This window comes from Marmota marmota, unplaced genomic scaffold (assembly GCF_001458135.2).
Source record: "Marmota marmota marmota unplaced genomic scaffold, marMar, whole genome shotgun sequence".
Taxonomy (NCBI): domain Eukaryota; kingdom Metazoa; phylum Chordata; class Mammalia; order Rodentia; family Sciuridae; genus Marmota; species Marmota marmota.
Window position 1 is genome coordinate 10864041 of NW_025999990.1, and position 16861 is coordinate 10880901.

At 45.2% G+C, this 16861-nt stretch overlaps 1 protein-coding gene across 3 annotated transcripts in view; it reads left to right on the plus strand.

Annotated features, from left to right (window-relative positions):
* Alpk2 (alpha kinase 2) overlaps positions 1-16861 on the plus strand; it is a 114052-nt gene that overhangs the window by 54338 nt on the left and 42853 nt on the right. The window lies entirely within an intron of this gene.

Consider the following 16861-nt stretch of genomic DNA (forward strand, 5'->3'; position numbering starts at 1 on the left):
GTGGACTTATGTTTTCAGTGTTCTTGGGTAAATACCCAGGAACAGAATTTCTGGGTAATACTTGTGTCACGTTTGGAGGAACCATCATGTTGGTTTTCAAAGTAGTTGTACCACTTTGCATTCCCATCAACAGTATATGAGGCTACATATATAATTTTACATTTTTTGGAAGCTATATTTTTGAAAAGTACCAAAATACAGGTGAAGTAAATTTTACTAATATATTGGATTAACCCAACTTAACCAAAGTATTATTTCATCATGTAAACAATATATGATCATTAATAAGAAACTTACATTGTTATTGTGTCTTCAAGTCTGGTGCTTGTTTTACTCTTGTGATATATCTCAGTTTGGGTGCTAACTACTCATTGGGAACATCTGATCTGTATTTAGAATTCACAAAATTAACAGTTGAAAGGGTAGATTTATATGCCCACGTTGTTCCGAACTGATTTAAAATTTTCCCTAACAGAATTACACATTTTAAAGTTTACTGTGCATTGATTAAAATTAAATAAAGTTTAAAGTTTAGTTCCTTTGTAGGCACATTTCAGATGCTTGCTAACCACACCTAACTGGGGCTCCTAGGTTGGCTAGGCCAGCTCTTAGTCATTTTGGTTTTCATTCTGTGTTTTTTTATTGAAAGGGGAGGGTACTGGATTGAACTTGGGCACTCAACCACTGAGTCATATCCCCAGCCCTATTTTGTATTTTTTGTTTAGAGACAGGGTCTCACTGAGTTGCTTAGTGCCTCACTTTTGCTGAGGCTGGTTTTGAACTTGCGATCCTCCTGCCTCAGCCTCCTGCGCCGCTGGGATTACAGGTGTGCGCCATCACACTTGGCCTCATTCTGATTTTTTAAAAGTCCACTGCTTTTCTCTCGTGCAGCTTATCTAGTGATGAGCTGAAATTCTCTCTCTCTTTAAAAGTAGACATTATTTTTCAGAACATATTTTAGTTCACAGCAAAACTGAACAGGAAGTACAGAAAGTTCCTCTGCACCTCCTGCCCCCACATAGGTACAGGTACCCCCATTGGCACAATCAATCACCTTATATGACATTGCCATCACACAAAGTCCAGAGTTTACATCAGGGCTTACTCTTAATGTTGTGCATGCTATGGGTCCCCACAAATGTGTTATGACTGTATCCACCACTAGAGTCTGTAATTCTGTTCTAAATGGCTCTTTCCTATGTGCTATAGATTCCCAGCCAAGGTCTGCTGGTTTGGAATAAGTGGCAAACAGCAGAAATGATCACCTGGGAGCCCCTCTGTCCTCTCAACCCCTGCAGACCTTATTTCTAATGACCAGCTCTGGCTGAGGCAGCCCCTGCTGCCAGGGCTTAGGTGTCCCAGTTGGCATCCTGGCAGCCCCGCTGCTTGTTGGGCAGGCTCCACTGTGTCTCTTGTATCACTTTGAAAACAACATGCCACTCTGCCCCAGGGTTATCTATCAGGTTACCCACGAGCTACAGGACAAAAGAGGACACATTCCAGTCATCTTTGAGGTCACAGGTTATTGGGCTTGGGAAATCAGATACGAAATAGCCGTGGATGAATGTGGTGGGGAGGGATGTGCGTGTTCTCATGGGTTTTCATCACAAGTCCAAGGGCTCATGCCTGCAGGTGAAGAAAGAGCAGAGATCTACAGCCCCGGCCCCTCAGGCTTTGGGGGATCAGATGCCTGTCCTCCTGGGAGCTTGCCATTGTGAGGATTTTGACTCAATAGGACTTGGTGGTGGGAAGCCTGAGATCCTGAGTTTCTAACGAACTCCTGGGATTTCCAGAGACGACACTTTGGATAACAAGGGCTTAGGGCTTCCCCCAGTGTTCAGTGTGCCCCATCCTCCCCAACCTTCCTCTGCCACACTCCGTTGCCCAGTCGCTGATCAGAGCTGACACATTCTGAGTGGAAATGTGTGCCAGGGACTGTGCTAAGCCCTCTGCTTGGGTTAACTCATTTCATTATCTCAGCCACCCTGTGAGATAAACCCTGCTCTTATCCAGGCTCTTCAGCGGGAAGCAGTGACGCCTCACTTTGAGCAGAGTTCAACCCACTGGAGGCCCTTGTCTCTGTCCACAATGTGGAACAGCTTTCCTAATGCCATTTTAGGCCTGAGTTCTGTAACTTCTTTTGGAACTAAAATAAACTCAGGGATAAGTGGGCTTGCCTCTGGTGAAGGGGATGGAATAACTGGGTGGCTGGGGTGGGAGGGTCATATATTTGTCACTATATACTATTATTCTGGATACCTTGTGGATTTTGTACTCTGTGTGTATAAATTAATGAATAGTTTTGAAAGACAGTTTGTCAAAAAGAAAAAAAAAATTAGCCCGTAGCCTTCATAGTTAAAACTTAACACCAATAGCTGGGCCTTTCTTAGGCCTCCATGTTGGGCATTCAGAATGAATCACTGTGGAGATGCAGGGGAGGGGGGCTCTTTCGGACTCCGGTGGTGCACTTTGCATCCTCTGGAAATATGCAAAACTAGGCTGGCCTGCAACCTCCCACCAGATGATAAATGGTGCAATTGCTACCTGGTTGACTAGGACTTTTCTGCAGTAGGTAGACTATAGGAGCAGTTTGCTAAGTGGATAACAATAGTAAAAATGATGCTATTCAAAAGCAGATATGAGAATTCCTTCTTTCAGACAGCTTGGCAGGAGTCTGATTGCCCAGTGTTTCTCTTCTGTGATATTCCACATTAAAAAAGAGGAGAAAATTGTATTAACCTTAGCCATTGTGGGCACCTAGATATGATTCAAACGTTAGTGTCATCTTATTAATTGAAGCTAATTGCTGTGATCATAAAAATGTGAATTTTAACATGAATTTTAAAGCAATGAAGGTTAATTAATTCCAAATCCATCTAGCAAGCAGCGAATGTAATTGTGAAGAAAAGTTTCAAAAAGAGGTTCTGGCCTAACTGGTTTTTACTGAATAGATAAGCTTCCAATTTAATGAGTCATAGTTAAGAATGCCATTATTGGAGTATATATTGGCTTAGGAGAAGGCAATGGCCAGTGTGACTGGAACATGGTTACATAGGCCCTACCAGCTTCCTAGTGTCATCTATGTAACCATGTTCCAGTCACACTGGCCATTGCCTTCTCCTAAGCCAATTTATACTCCAATAATGACATATGGAGTGGGGAGAAAAGCCACCAAATGCCAAACAAGTAACATGTTTCTGTTATATTTGAAATAGCTTTGGGCATCTCTACCCAGCCCCCAAAGGAACCACTAGTCCAAATGTCTTAATTTGCTTCACACATGTGATGAAGCACATATAACCACAGAGTCCTGTTCCTCTGATCACGCTTATCATTCACAGAAATAGTATAGGCACATGTGCACAGTACATCACACAGAAGTCACTGGAATAAAATCCTTACTCAGGTGTAAGGATTGCTGCAGCTCTGCCTGAGGGCCACTTTGAGTCCCATACTGCAGACTGCAGGAAACACACAGGGTATGGCAACACTGTCCTTGTGCTACTCGTCTACTGAGGTCACTGCTAGGAGATAGCCATCACCCTGACCCAGGTGACCTCAGGTCTTCTGGCTCCCTGCCTTTTGCACCAGGGGCCTGATGTCCCATCTTGCAGGACACCTTGCAGCCAGGCCCTCCCTCCACTCTTCCTGCCTCCCCAGCAACAAGCCTCCAGGAAGCTGGAAGGAAAGGCAACCCAGAGTTTTCCTTCTCCTTCATCCCCAGACCAGTAATCTCGTTCTTATTGGGAGAAGTCAGACTCCCTTTATCTCTGGTAGAAAGGCTCCTTCCATGTCCTGTGATCATCCAACAAGCACTCATTGAACACACATTGAGTATTATGCTCCTTTCTATGCCAGGGACGCAACAATGAGCTGTGCCAAATCCCTGCCCTGAGGGTGCTGGCCTTCTTGTGGGGGAGGAAGGCTGCCATGGACACACAGGCTCGCCCTGTGGCCTCAGCTAGTGATGAGTGATGGAAAGGCAAAGCAGGAGGGAAAGCAGTGAGGGATGCTACTTCAGGAAGAATAGCGAGCCTCTTTGAATCTTCTAACTGTTCTGAAAAGCCTCTAAGTTCCTCTCAGTTTGACCAGGAACCTGACAGTTTGGAGAGCAGCTGATTCTCCTCCAAACCCTTCCCAGGCAGAGAGGGATAACCTTGTGCTTAATAGTGACAGAGCAAGGAGAGTCAATGGGAAAAGCAACCAGAGTGTAACATCCTTCAACTACAAGGGGATGGGAATATGGGTGGGCAGGGTCATGTCTGCAACGGGGCTTCACTGTGTCTCTGATTCCACCAGTACAAATTTCTGCGTGGTGGTTCCACAGGAGCCATCTTGCCCTCAAGAGGACTCACAGGAATGGCAATGGGCAGCACAAAGATTTATGGAAAGCAAGAGTGTTCAGAGCTGCTGAACATAGTAATCCCACATCTGAACCTGGCCTTTATCATTGTTTCTGAGCTCCATCTTTCACAGGACCCAAAAACTCAGGTATTGGCTTGCAAAGGCGTGAGCAAATTTGAACCTAGAGAAAGTCAAGGTTCAGAGTAGCAGGTGTGGCCTCAAACCTAAGCAAACTGCAGTCAACCCCTCAGCTGCTCCCTGGTGCACCAATTTCTACTCTCAGTTACCTTCATCTAGAGGGGCAAGGGCTGGGGGAAACTGAGAACAAGAACAGGGAAGATGACATCTGGCTCCCATCTGACATGTGGCTCCTCCTGTGACATCGTCTTGCCTAGATTTTTTTCAGATCTCCTTGGACCTCTGGTTTTCTGTGATGCTTTAAGTTCCCATCCTCTTGGTGTGTCACATAATAAGACTGCACCAGCGGACTCTGCCACATGCAGGCTGAGCTTGTTCCAGCAAGTCAGTGTGGCCACATCCTTCAAGTCTCTGAGCCTCTGAGAAGAGGGAGCTCAGAAAAGCCTGCAGATCTGTGACTCATCCAAAGGACCAGTTGAGGCTGCAGAGACACTCATCCTGGCAATCTCAGGCAGGATCCTCAAGAGAAGCAGAGGCTAGGGAGACACAGCAGGCTGCTGGAGAGAAAGCATTGCCTGTCCAGTGGTCATTGCCCACTGAGAGATGTCACTATCCCGGGGATCATGGCAGGAGGAGCAAAGTTCAGAATATGGCCTGAGGTGACAGAGTATAAAATGAACTCTGAACAGCAATGGGGTGTCTAATGCCTTCCCCAGGCCCCTGCAAGCTGAGACTTGGGAGAGCATATTTTCTACTGTTAGGTTCTGAATTTACTTGGTACCTCCCAGCAGCACTGGCAAATGCCTTCCCCTTCCCCTGATCCTGGAACTTTGATACAAATGACTAAGTTGTACAGGGGTTCCCAAACGGCTCCAGAGATGACCACTGAGCTAATATGTTTACTATACACCTTACTACTTACTTTGTGCATCAAATACTGTGGTAAGCAGTCCCAGTCCATCAAAGAGATGTTTACTGTAAACCTCTGAGGGGACTCTAAGGGGACTCCCTGATGCACTCCTAGTCTTCCTGGGTCTGACCAGTTGCCAAATCCTGTCATCCTAATTCTATGAGACCTTTTGAATTAGAAATCTCCCCTCTATATTAGGTTCCGGTGGTTGCCATAACATTACCATAAACTGGGGGACTTCAAACAAAAGAAATTTATTGGAATCAAATTGTGGGCAGGGATTGTTTCTCTGAAAGCTCTGAAGGAGAAACCATTCCATGCTCTTAGCTTCTGTGGGTTGCTGGTATTTCTTGACGTGCCCTGGCTAGTAGTTGCATCGCTCCAATCTCTGCCACCAACATCCCATGGCCTTCTCCCCTCTGTGCCTCTGGGTTCATATTTCCCTCTTCTTACAAAGATATTAGTCATTGAATCAGGGCCCAGTCTCATCTAGGATGACCTCATCCTAACTGGATTGTACCTGTAAAACCGCCTTTCCAAATAAGGTCACATTCACACATTCACAGGTACCAGGGGTTGTGACTTGACAGGTCTTTTTAGAGGACACACTTCAACCTACTCTTCATTTCTTGAGCTACCACCGTAGCCCAGTCTTCATCATTGTGATAGCTTCCCTTCTAGACCACTCATAACTTTCTCTCCTCAGAGAACATCTGCTGACCCTAAGTCTTGACCACTTCCCTGTACAGAATGTAAGTTCCAAGAAGACAGAGCCTTTGGCTGGTAATGTTCTTTCCCCAGAAGCTAGGACAAGATCTGGAACATAGTGGGCTTTCAACAAGTACCTGTAGAATAAAGGAATGGAGTAATTGATAAATGGAAATGTATAGACAGCATTTTGGGGGGGGGCATACTTACCCCTTCTCTTCTCCCCAAATTAGAATGATTTCTCCATTGTCATGGTATTTCTATTTCTATGCCAAACTTTACTGTGTAATAGAGTCCATTTGTTTACCCAGCTGGGGTGTTACTCTGTGCGGTACCTGGAAACAGATGCTGGGTCTGGTTCATCTTTGAAGGCCCAGAACAAACACAGTGCCTATCAATATTTGTTGAACTAAATCTAGTTTAAGGGGTAAGACAGAAACATGAAAAGCCATATTCCCCCACCTCCTCTAATTTACTGCCACCAACGCACTTGCTGACCTGGAGAAGGGGTGAGAGGTGGGGCAGGAGGTAAACTTGCAAATTCTGTAAGTTCCCTTTTTTGCTGATGCTTGAAAAATTATCTTTCTGAGTCAGCACAGGTATTTTGATACTGCCTTGAGATTTGGGACATTTTTTTTTTAAAAAAACCCGATGGTTTGAAAACAAGTGCTTTCACATTTACCATTAAACTGATGGGGTTGAGTGGGAGAATAACCATTGCAAGAACCATTTACCCCTTCATCCTTTAGAGTTCTGGATCCGGGTCTAAATCTGACAACAAGCATAAGCAACTCCCCATTCATTGCCTCTCCAAAGCAGATGGGGACCATCCAGCTCAGGCAGGGATTGGTCTTCATAAAAACACTCTGAAGTGGCTAGCACTGATTATAGTGTCTGGAGGGCTGTGTTAGTGACAGGATGGTGACAAGAGGTAGACTCTTGCTCGTCTGAATTCTATTCTCAGGACAGGCTTTGCTTACATACAAGCAGACCTAACCTCCAGAGGAGAGCCAGGCTCCCTGTAATTGCTTTGTTGTTAGAATATCATTCTAGACCTTTCTATTCTCAATTCCATACCACCCAATCAAGTAAGAAATCTTCACTACAGAGTGTGGCTGCCAAAATGGAGAATGGTGGTGGGGGGTGTGTGGTCAGGGTATGGTAGGAAGGCTAGGAAAAGAGAGGTAGGGCTAAAGAGTGACCCCTCAAAATTGATGTCCTCCTAGAACCTTAAAATGTGATCTCATTTAATAATAAAGTCTCAGGCTACAATTAGTCAAGATGAGGTTATGATAAACTAGTGTGGCTAAAGCCAGTGAGTGGTGTCCTTATAAAAAAAAAGAGGGGACCCACAAAGACACATGTGGAAGGGAAATGGCCACATGAAGATGGGGACAGAGTTTGGAGTGAGACATCTACAGGTCAAGGAGTAGCCAACATTGCCAGGAGCTACCGGAAGCTGGAAGGGGCAAGGGAAGATCCTCCCCTAGCACCTCCAGAGGGAGCAAGGCCTTGGGGACACCTTCATTTTAGACTACTAGCCTCCAAACTGAGGATAAATGTGTGACATTTTAAGTCAACCCACATTTGCAGTTATTAGTTACTGAGTGAAGTCTGAGAGAACATCAACAGTTGACAATACAGAGGGAATTATCAGAAAAAAAAATTCATTTCTGCTTCCAGGGTCCTCTTTCAAAGCATCTCTAGACACTGAGATAAATTCAGGGGTGAGGTGGACGTAGTGATAGGGATGGTATAGGGAGGGAGATGATGCTGGAGTTATACTGAAAAGAAAACAGATGAAAAGAGTTTTTTTTTTTTTTTTTTTTTTTTTTTTNATATAACAGAAACATGTTACTTGTTTGGCATTTGGTGGCTTTTCTCCCCACTCCATATGTCATTATTGGAGTATAAATTGGCTTAGGAGAAGGCAATGGTATTTAAAATTGGACTTTGTTGAGAGGAAAGTTTTCTAGATTTCTTTCTTTTTCTTCATTCCGAGAATCTTACCTCTGCATGATCATAAAAGAAGCGTGAAAAAGTGTGGGCAAGTGGGCTGTCTCTGCCCCCTCAGAGATGTGCGGAGAGGAGGGAGCTGATGGACAGAGTCAGAGCCAGAGGGGTACTTGGGTCCTGACTTCATTTACCCGACAGTAAATGGTATTAGAGCAAGCTAAAGGGAGCCATGATTCAGGAGTTTGTTTTAGGACATAGGAGCCTGCCACTCCTTGGCTTACCCATGTGGGGCGGCTCAGACATCAGTTTCCAGGAGAGCAGAACAAGAGAAGAGGAACTATAAGCATGAAGTATTCCCTAAGGATCCCCAAGGATTGGATCAAAAGCAGTTTAATCAGAGAGAAAATTGGGTTATTCTCTGCTCATCCCCAAAATCTCCACATGTGATGGACTGGTGAGGCATGAAGGAGAAAAAAATCAATTCCAGAGACAAAATAAAGGAATTGCATTTATACACACTTCTGAGAAATAATGTGTGTGCGTGCGTGTTCAAGGCACCAGGTGCAAATATCAACTCAGTACCTTCTGTCCTTCCAAGCTTGAGCTGCCAAACTGAATCCCAGACATTTTTTTCCTCCTCTTTTCAAAGCATTTCCCCACCAACATTAGCTTCCCAGAAACTTCTTTGTGAATCACTTTTGTTTGCATTTTCAAGGGGAAATTTCCTTTTGATGGATCTCTCCAAAGGGATGCCTGAGTTTTTAGTTTCATCTCCTCCGTGGTTATCTCCATATCTCATGATTCGTCTTGAAAGAATTAAAGGTGTCTTAAACTGAACCCTTCAGGTGCACATTGTAGTTTTACAACTCTGTGTCCAGGTAAATAGGACACTGCCACCTTGGTGCCCAGTGCCCTGTGAGCGTTGGTGCAGTTGTGCTAATGTCCTCAGGGTGGAATAGGTTGGATATATTGAAACCTCAATTGTTCATGGGACTTCAGAAGTTAAGAAAGATGCTTCTGTACTCAAGATTTTGGCTTAGACCTACAAAAACCAGGACAACCAGACACCAAGCTATCTGTGAAAAAGAGCGTTAGTTCTGTAGAAATTATATATATATATCTTTAGAGAAAGAGAGACAGACAGAGCGAGAGAATTTTTTTAATATTTATTTTTTAGTTATCGGCGGACACAACATCTTTGTTTGTATGTGGTGCTGAGGATCGCACCCGGGCCGCACGCATGCCAGGCGAGCACGCTACCGCTTGAGCCACATCCCCAGCCCAAGAAATGATATATTAACCAAAGCACAGGACCCTGGGGACATTCTATCCAGGTAGAAAAACAATGTCTCAACAGAGAGAAAGAGCAAGAGAAGACCCTGCCTAAAGAGGCCAAGCCTTCCTACATCTGTTTTGGGGGGAACATTGGACCATCATCAGTTTGGATGGATACTCACTTAACTTGACAAAATTTTGAAGTGCCTACTATGTGTTTGGCATCAAGTTGAACAAGACTAGCCTGTCCTTCCTCTCGTGGTTGTCAAAAGGCAGGGAATTTTGTCTCCTGTTGCAGGAAGCTGCCTCTGAATTCAATCAGGTAACATTACTGCCTGCTGGGTCCCCTGCCCTTCTGTAGCCTACTGTCCAAAGGGATATTTCCTGTTGATAAAAACATCAAACCCATAGCTTTCCTCTAGACCTTCTGTAGGAGATCTGTAGGATATATCAGGCCCCCAAAACTGTGTGCTCTCCTCATCCTTTGGTAATGAACATCTGTGGCTGGCAATCTCCCTGGTATTTATGTTTACATTCAGATTTTCCAAGTACGGAATGCCACCATTACTGTATGCTTTGAAGCCCACACTGAATAGGCAAAGCACTCGTGTAGTAACCGTGACAAATATTTCCTGTTTCTAAAGTTTACAAGAACTTGCTTTGTACAAGATATTATTGTCAGTGTGGTACAGTAATTGCTACTACTTTGGTTTTGATTTTGCTCACAAATCTAGAAACTGTAAAGAGAGATATTGATTTGGTAACATTCTCCTAGAACCTGAGTAAGATTTAATTTTTCCCCTTATTATCCAGACTGAAATCTGCAGTGAGGTTTCAGTCTGTGGGAAGTAAACAATCCCTCTCATGCTCCCTCCATGTCTGCAGTTGACAGCAGGGTTTATTCTGAGGCTCAATGGGCCCCGAGGAGAGGATCTATGGGCCTACGGGGGTCTGAAGTCCCCTGAAACTATATGCAACATACTGTGTGTAAAAGGAGAACTTCTGAGAAGAAACCATACTTTCCCTCAGCTCTTCAAAGTGATCTGCACCTCACAAAGGGTTAGCAAAGTTGGGGTTCCATGGCCACTGGTCTTCCATTCTGTGGCTATGATGGTTTCCATTGACCCAGACCAGGTCTGTGAACCCCTGGAGTGCTGCAGGATCTCTTTCAGGATCCACATGCCCACAGCACTTACTACCAGGCATGAGGCTCCTAATGTGTATGGCAGGGAGAAGCAAAGAGACCAGGCAGGTGAAGGATCACGAATCCAGAGGAAGGCCCTTCCCCCACCCATGTGGCAACTCCCTTCTCCAGCCCAGGGTCTCTCCCTGGGGCCCTCAGTGGCTCTATCTTGGATCAGACACAGCTTGCTATATATTCTTTCCCTGAACTACTCTCACAGTTACTAGACGAGATTAGATCTAGAAACCTTTGCAGTCAAAGGAAAATCTGGTTCCAAATGAAGGGCGAGGCTTAAACCCCATTTCAATGTTTGTATTGTTTACATGACAGCAGGTCATGGAACAGTAAAGCTGTGGAGGGCCAAGAGGCCCCCTCCAACCCTCTTAATTTACTGTGGAGGAAATATACTCAGAGATCTCATGACTTCTCCAAAGTCACTTTCCGCATAGCAGCAGATCCAAGACCAAACCCAGGTTTTCCGAGTCTCACTCCTTTTTCCATCACCTTGGTCCACTTTCACCTTGGCATACAAGTCCTGTTCTCAAGATGGAGTAACACCAAATAAAACAAAGCCACAACAACAACAAAAGCCACCTTAGAATCTACAGAAAGGCCAAGGTTTTCCTCTGTTTGCAAGTCTCCCGGTTTTACTTTATGGAAATAAGAACTCTCTCTTTCATCTCCCAATGCAGGAAAACCCAGATGCATGCAGGAAAGGGAGGGCACGACTTTTCTGATCCACTTTGCTTGAGAGTTTGCCACTAACTGGGCATCTCCTGTGTTGGAATCGGTGGTATATGACTCTCCAACGATTCACAGGGCCCACCAGGTGTTGAGGGCTTCATATGGCTGAGCAGTCAAAACGTTAGCTCCTGCTAATGCGAGATGCACAGTGAACACAGGAAGCTCCTGGCTTAGAAGAATGCTGGGGCCCTTCCACTCGAACCACATTACAGGTGACCCACTGCACACGCAGAGCCCCTTAGCCCTCGGGAGGTTGGAATTCCGGAAACGTGTCCTTGCCCAACACATCTAATGGTATTTCCCAAACCCTAAGACTTTCCCTGGAATTCAAGACAGGATTGTAACAACCAGTTGATGGGAGATTTCTTATCTCCCTGAACAGAATGGAATGAAGACATGCTGTTCAAATGGCAGGAGTGCTGGAAGCCAGTGTGACCACTGGGGACTTTAGATGACTATCAAACCAGACGCAGCGCTCCACTTCATGATGTGTTATTTTAACAAAGTCTTTAAGTGAGGTTTCTTTCTGGGCAATCAGGCAACTTCTAAAAATAAACTCAAGTTCTTGAAATATTCTAGTTTGCCTTTAAGCTCTCTTTGGCTGGGGACCTGGCTGTCTATTTTTGGTTTCACAGCCCCAGGTGGTATGGATTTGATCTATCGAATGACGGATGACCAAGTGACGCTCAGCCATGAGGGCTCAGCAGATACTTAGGAAAGGTTATCTGTGGGCGAGGCCACAGCAGCCCAGGATGACGGGGGACAGGGGAAGTGCTCATTTAAGGATTCCTGGAACCACAGGAGGAAATTGGTGATGTGTAGACAGAGGTGAAAAATACTGCTTTTTGGACCTTGTCCAGGAAAAGAGCACTAAGAAAAGGGAGTTGGAGGAAAAACATATCCCATAGAAGGGCAGGTTGGCATAGGAGGCACTGCCCAGCTGACGCTAAGCTCCGATTGGCTCCACTGCCCTGGCCCTGGGTGGTTGTATTTGGCCTTTAGGACCAAGGCCCTGTCCTTTGGTGATCCATCTTCTCATATTTCCTGGTTCCCCCGCCCTGACTCTACTTCAAGTTCACCTTGCCTCAGGCCCTTTTGATCCCTTGGCACCTTCACCAGGCCCCAGAGCTCCCTTCCCAGGAGCCACACCCCTTGCCCGTTATGACACTGTCCTTCCACCTAATTCCTATCAAGGGCTGCCCAGTCCCTCGGGAGGCTCCAGGATGAATCTCGCATGCCACCTTCTTCAACCCTCAGCGATATAGTTTGTTTTCTCCATTAGGAGGATATTAGATGTGTTAACAAAATGACTAAATCACAGTGGACTAAAGCACAGGGCCTTCGCTGATCGCAAGGAGTCTGGGCTAGGAGAGCTTGTGTTAATCCGGCACCTAATGGTGCCCACGAAACCCCAACTTCCTTCTCTCTGCCCTGCCAGGAAGTATGTCAGCTTTTCCTTCTTGTGCTTGTTCCCCAGGGCTGGAATAAGCCAGTTGAAGTATCAGGCATTGATTGCACTTTAAGTAAAGGAAAAAGGAGGTGTTAGACAAGGCACCTATAATATCTGCATCCGTTACGGTTTTGAATGTTTCTTCCCAAATTTCATGTGGTGCAAACATAATCCCCAGATTCATTTGTTAGTGACATCTGGTGGTAGGCGTGACCCATTGGGAGGTAATTAGGCTAATGTGAGGTCATGAGGTTGGGGTCCCCTGATAGCATCAATGGCTTTATAAAAGGAGGAAGACAGACCTGTGTCATCACATCTCGACATGTGATGCACTCTGCTATGTCATGATGCAGCAAGAAGGCTATCACCAGATGCCAAGCAGATGATGGAATCATGCTCTTGGACGTCCTATACTCCAGAACCATGCACCAAATAAACTTCTATCTTTATAAATTATCTGGTCTCAGATATTTCATTATAGCAACAGAAAACAGTTTACCATTTCCTCCCCTTGTATTCATTCCTCAGTTTATTCACTAAGTGATTTGATTCCCTTCTATGTACTAAGTTTGGACACTTTGAAATGAATAACAAGTGTCCCTGCCCTTAGAAATTTGAGGCAGCAGACAAATCAACTGATGATGATGTTATATGCAGGGAGGAGCATTGGAATCTTATACCCAAAGTACCTTGGAGCTCATAATTTCTGGACATATGTTCAGGGGATTCCCAGCCTTTGGTGGGTTGGGGATTGTTCTAACTTCTCTGATTAGAAAAGCTGGGTTTGGGGTTAGGGGTGCAGTTCATTGTTAGAGCACTTGCTTAGCTTGTGTAAGGCTTTGAGTTTGATCCCCAAAATTACAAAAGAGGAAAGGAAAGAAGAGGGGAAGCTGGGTTGGAAATGTCTTTGTAGCCAGCCAGATGTAGATGAGGCTCTGCTGTTGCCTGTGGGACTCCAGGGAGATTTCCAATCCCTGAACATTGGTGACTTCCAATAACACTTCTCAACTCTATATCCATCCTTTAATATGTGTTCCATGATAAAAGAACTCCCCTTTTCTCTTTTAAAGTGCTGAAAGGACATTGCAGGAGAAAGAGGATTCCTGTCATTTCAGCATTACTGATGTTGATAAGAGGGATGTGTGGTCATCCCTAGAGTCTGCTCCATTCTCCAAGCCCAGAATGTGGTCCATTCATAACCTCGTAGCCTTAGCTTAGTGACAACCTTTCTGCACCCCTCTTTATTTGGAAGTTAGTGCCTGGCATGGCCCTCCCACCCAGACAGCCTCCTTCCTGTACCAACACCTGGACTCCCTCCACGGGCCCTCATGTGGACCACATGCGGCCACCAGAGGCGCTGGCCCACATGGAACTCTTGTTCCCTCCACAAATTCCACCCCTATCACACATGGTCTGAGGACTCAGCCTCTTCCTCCTCGGTGCTCAGATTCCACTGAATGCCATGCCACTGGATGGAACCACTTGGTCCCTGCCTACATTTGGAAGGGTCCTCTGTTGATGGCCCAGCAACTCCAGACAAACTCTGTCTGGATAAACCAGTGAACTTCTCTGCTATCTGGTGACCTAACCATACCTTCTCCAACTAGGACCTAACCATACCTTCTCCAACTAGGACCTAACCATACTTTCTCCAACCCATCCAAGTCTGTCCTCTGTGACTCTCTCCCATGGAAGGGTACCAGAGAGTATCCTTATATTTTATAGTGCTCTTCCATCACGGTTACCACTTCTTTAGATTTTACTTCCCTTGTCATACCTACTGTATTTCTACCTCCTGTCTGGAGCCAGGCTCTTCACCTTCTCAGTAAAGAGGCATTCAGCATCTTTATTTCAGATTTATTTTTCAGAACAAATGAGAAATTCCTCCTAAAGCCCACAGCTCAGGGTTGTACTCATAGGGGCTGCTCAATTTCCTCTTTGCCTTAGCTGTACTTCCTTTTCACAGAGACAAGGAAACCAATGTCAGTGCGTACCTTCCGGGCACCAGGCAATATACCAGGCACTTGACAGGATGATGCTGACGTGCATGTGGTTAGCCTTACAGGAGGAGACAAAGGGTCAGGGAGGTTAATGAGATTACCTGGGGTCCTTCATGCCATAGTGGACTAACCTGGACTATAAACCCAGGTTGCCAGTCCTATATACCACACGTGACAGTAGACTTTCCCTAGAGCCCCCAACACTCCTTTCTACCTAAGTGAGAACAATTTTCCTATGTAACAAGCCCTCCTGAGTCTCACTGGGTCTCTCCGCTCACTTTGTGGTGAGAGTCGCTGAGCAGGAGTGCCATTTGCTGGAGCACGTCTATCCGTCATGATTTGACTAAGAGGCCTACTCCTGTAAGAAAGGTCTGACTCACTGGAAAGGTGTGAGCCTGAGGTTTCTCTCTATGAGCTGGCTTCTGAATAAGGTGAGGAGCCTGCTCTCAGAACTGCTGCCGTAAGTCTCGGGGAGTAGGAACTGGGCTGCTAAAGGCTCCACTTTGGAAAAAAATCTCATTGGTTGAAGTCAGATTTATAGGATTTCACATCAACTGTGGACTCATCCCATGGTTTGTTGGTGGAACCTACCTCCCAAAGACCAGCCATCTTTGTCAAGTTCACCAATGCTCCCAAGGGCTTAGAACAGTGCCCGGTGTGTTATAGACACTCGATGTTTGTCGAAAGTCTGAATTTAAGACTGTCAAGGGCTCATCCTGTGTCTGGACCTGTGGGGCTTCACTAGGGTATTTTCAGGTAGGATTTTACCTTAAAAGCAAGAGTAGGAAAGAGTGAATATACCACAAGAGGAATATGACTTTTCTCAACCAAGATTTGATATTATGATACTGTAGTGCCATCACCAAATTTATCCTAATCAGAACTTACTCACCCTGTGTTTCTCTCTGGATGTTAGCCTCTTTTATGAATCAGCCTATTTCTCTGTTAATATACTAATCACTGATAACGAGTAGGTAAGAATAAAGGCACAATCCCAGAAAGTAGTTTTTTAAACAGAGCCCTTTGGAAAAAAAAAATTGCCTGGTGCCTGGCAGAGAATTCTCTACCTGGCAGTGACTCTATGAATATCTATTGGCACTGATGATTCTGTGACGATAGCAAGACCCTAAAATAAAGGACTGACATAGGTGGGGCAGATTCAGGCAGAGTGAAAAGGCCTGAGCAGAGCAGCAGGGTTTTTGACTGGGTGGTCTCTGTACTCATCTCAATCCTAGGAAGCTTCCCACACTTCGCTGCTTAAAATAAAAATCTACACCAAAATAGCAAAGGGAAAGAACACTCTCTCCATGTGTTATAGGTGATCAGGTATGGAGAGGACCGTTTTGAGGACAAAGGTTGTTCATTGCTACTTTGCAAGTACTATATATATGTCATTTTGTCATTAAGCTCTTTGATACTTTAGAAAGGCCTTGTTTCTTATGTCCCCCAAATTATCTTTCTTGTTTTTCCTTTTCCATGTTAATATTGTGAGGAAGAAAAAAGGATTTAGAAATAAAATACATGCAATTTTTTCTTTTTAGAAACACCAGAATTTGAACCAGTGGTGCTTCTGGTTAGAAGTCTCCTTTAAAATAGGGCTGTCGCAAAGTTAGGAGCAAATGAAAGTTAAAACCTTTTCCAACATAGAGGTTTGATGGGTGACCTGGTACATGCTTTGTTCATTTATTCATTCTTTCAGCAAATACTTATTAAGCACCTACTGTGTGCTAGTCCGTGAAACAGGCCTCGAATGCTACATAAAACGGAACCCTTGTGGAGTTCATAATGAACTTCTTCTTGTTCCATTAGCAATTTTATGCCAACAAAATCTGGAGTTAAGTGAATCTCAGTGTAGCTTAAGAAGAGAAGAGGAAGGATGACCGACTGGCAGGTAGCAAGCAGCATGGGGAGAGAGTGCTTCCTGTTGGTGGTAGGTGCAGGGATTGCTGGCCAGGCAGGAAGACCCCTCGTGTGGGAGTTATGGAAATAAGCCTCCACTCTGGGACTCCCTGCACACACAGCCTCTCAGTTCTGTCTTATCAGAGGCTGGGAGGGCACCTCCACTCTTGCCCTCTCCCTCTCTAAGGCTAGTCCTCTATGCTCTGCACATTTGCATGGGGCTCTTCAAAGCAGGAGACCTGGGTGGATGGGGC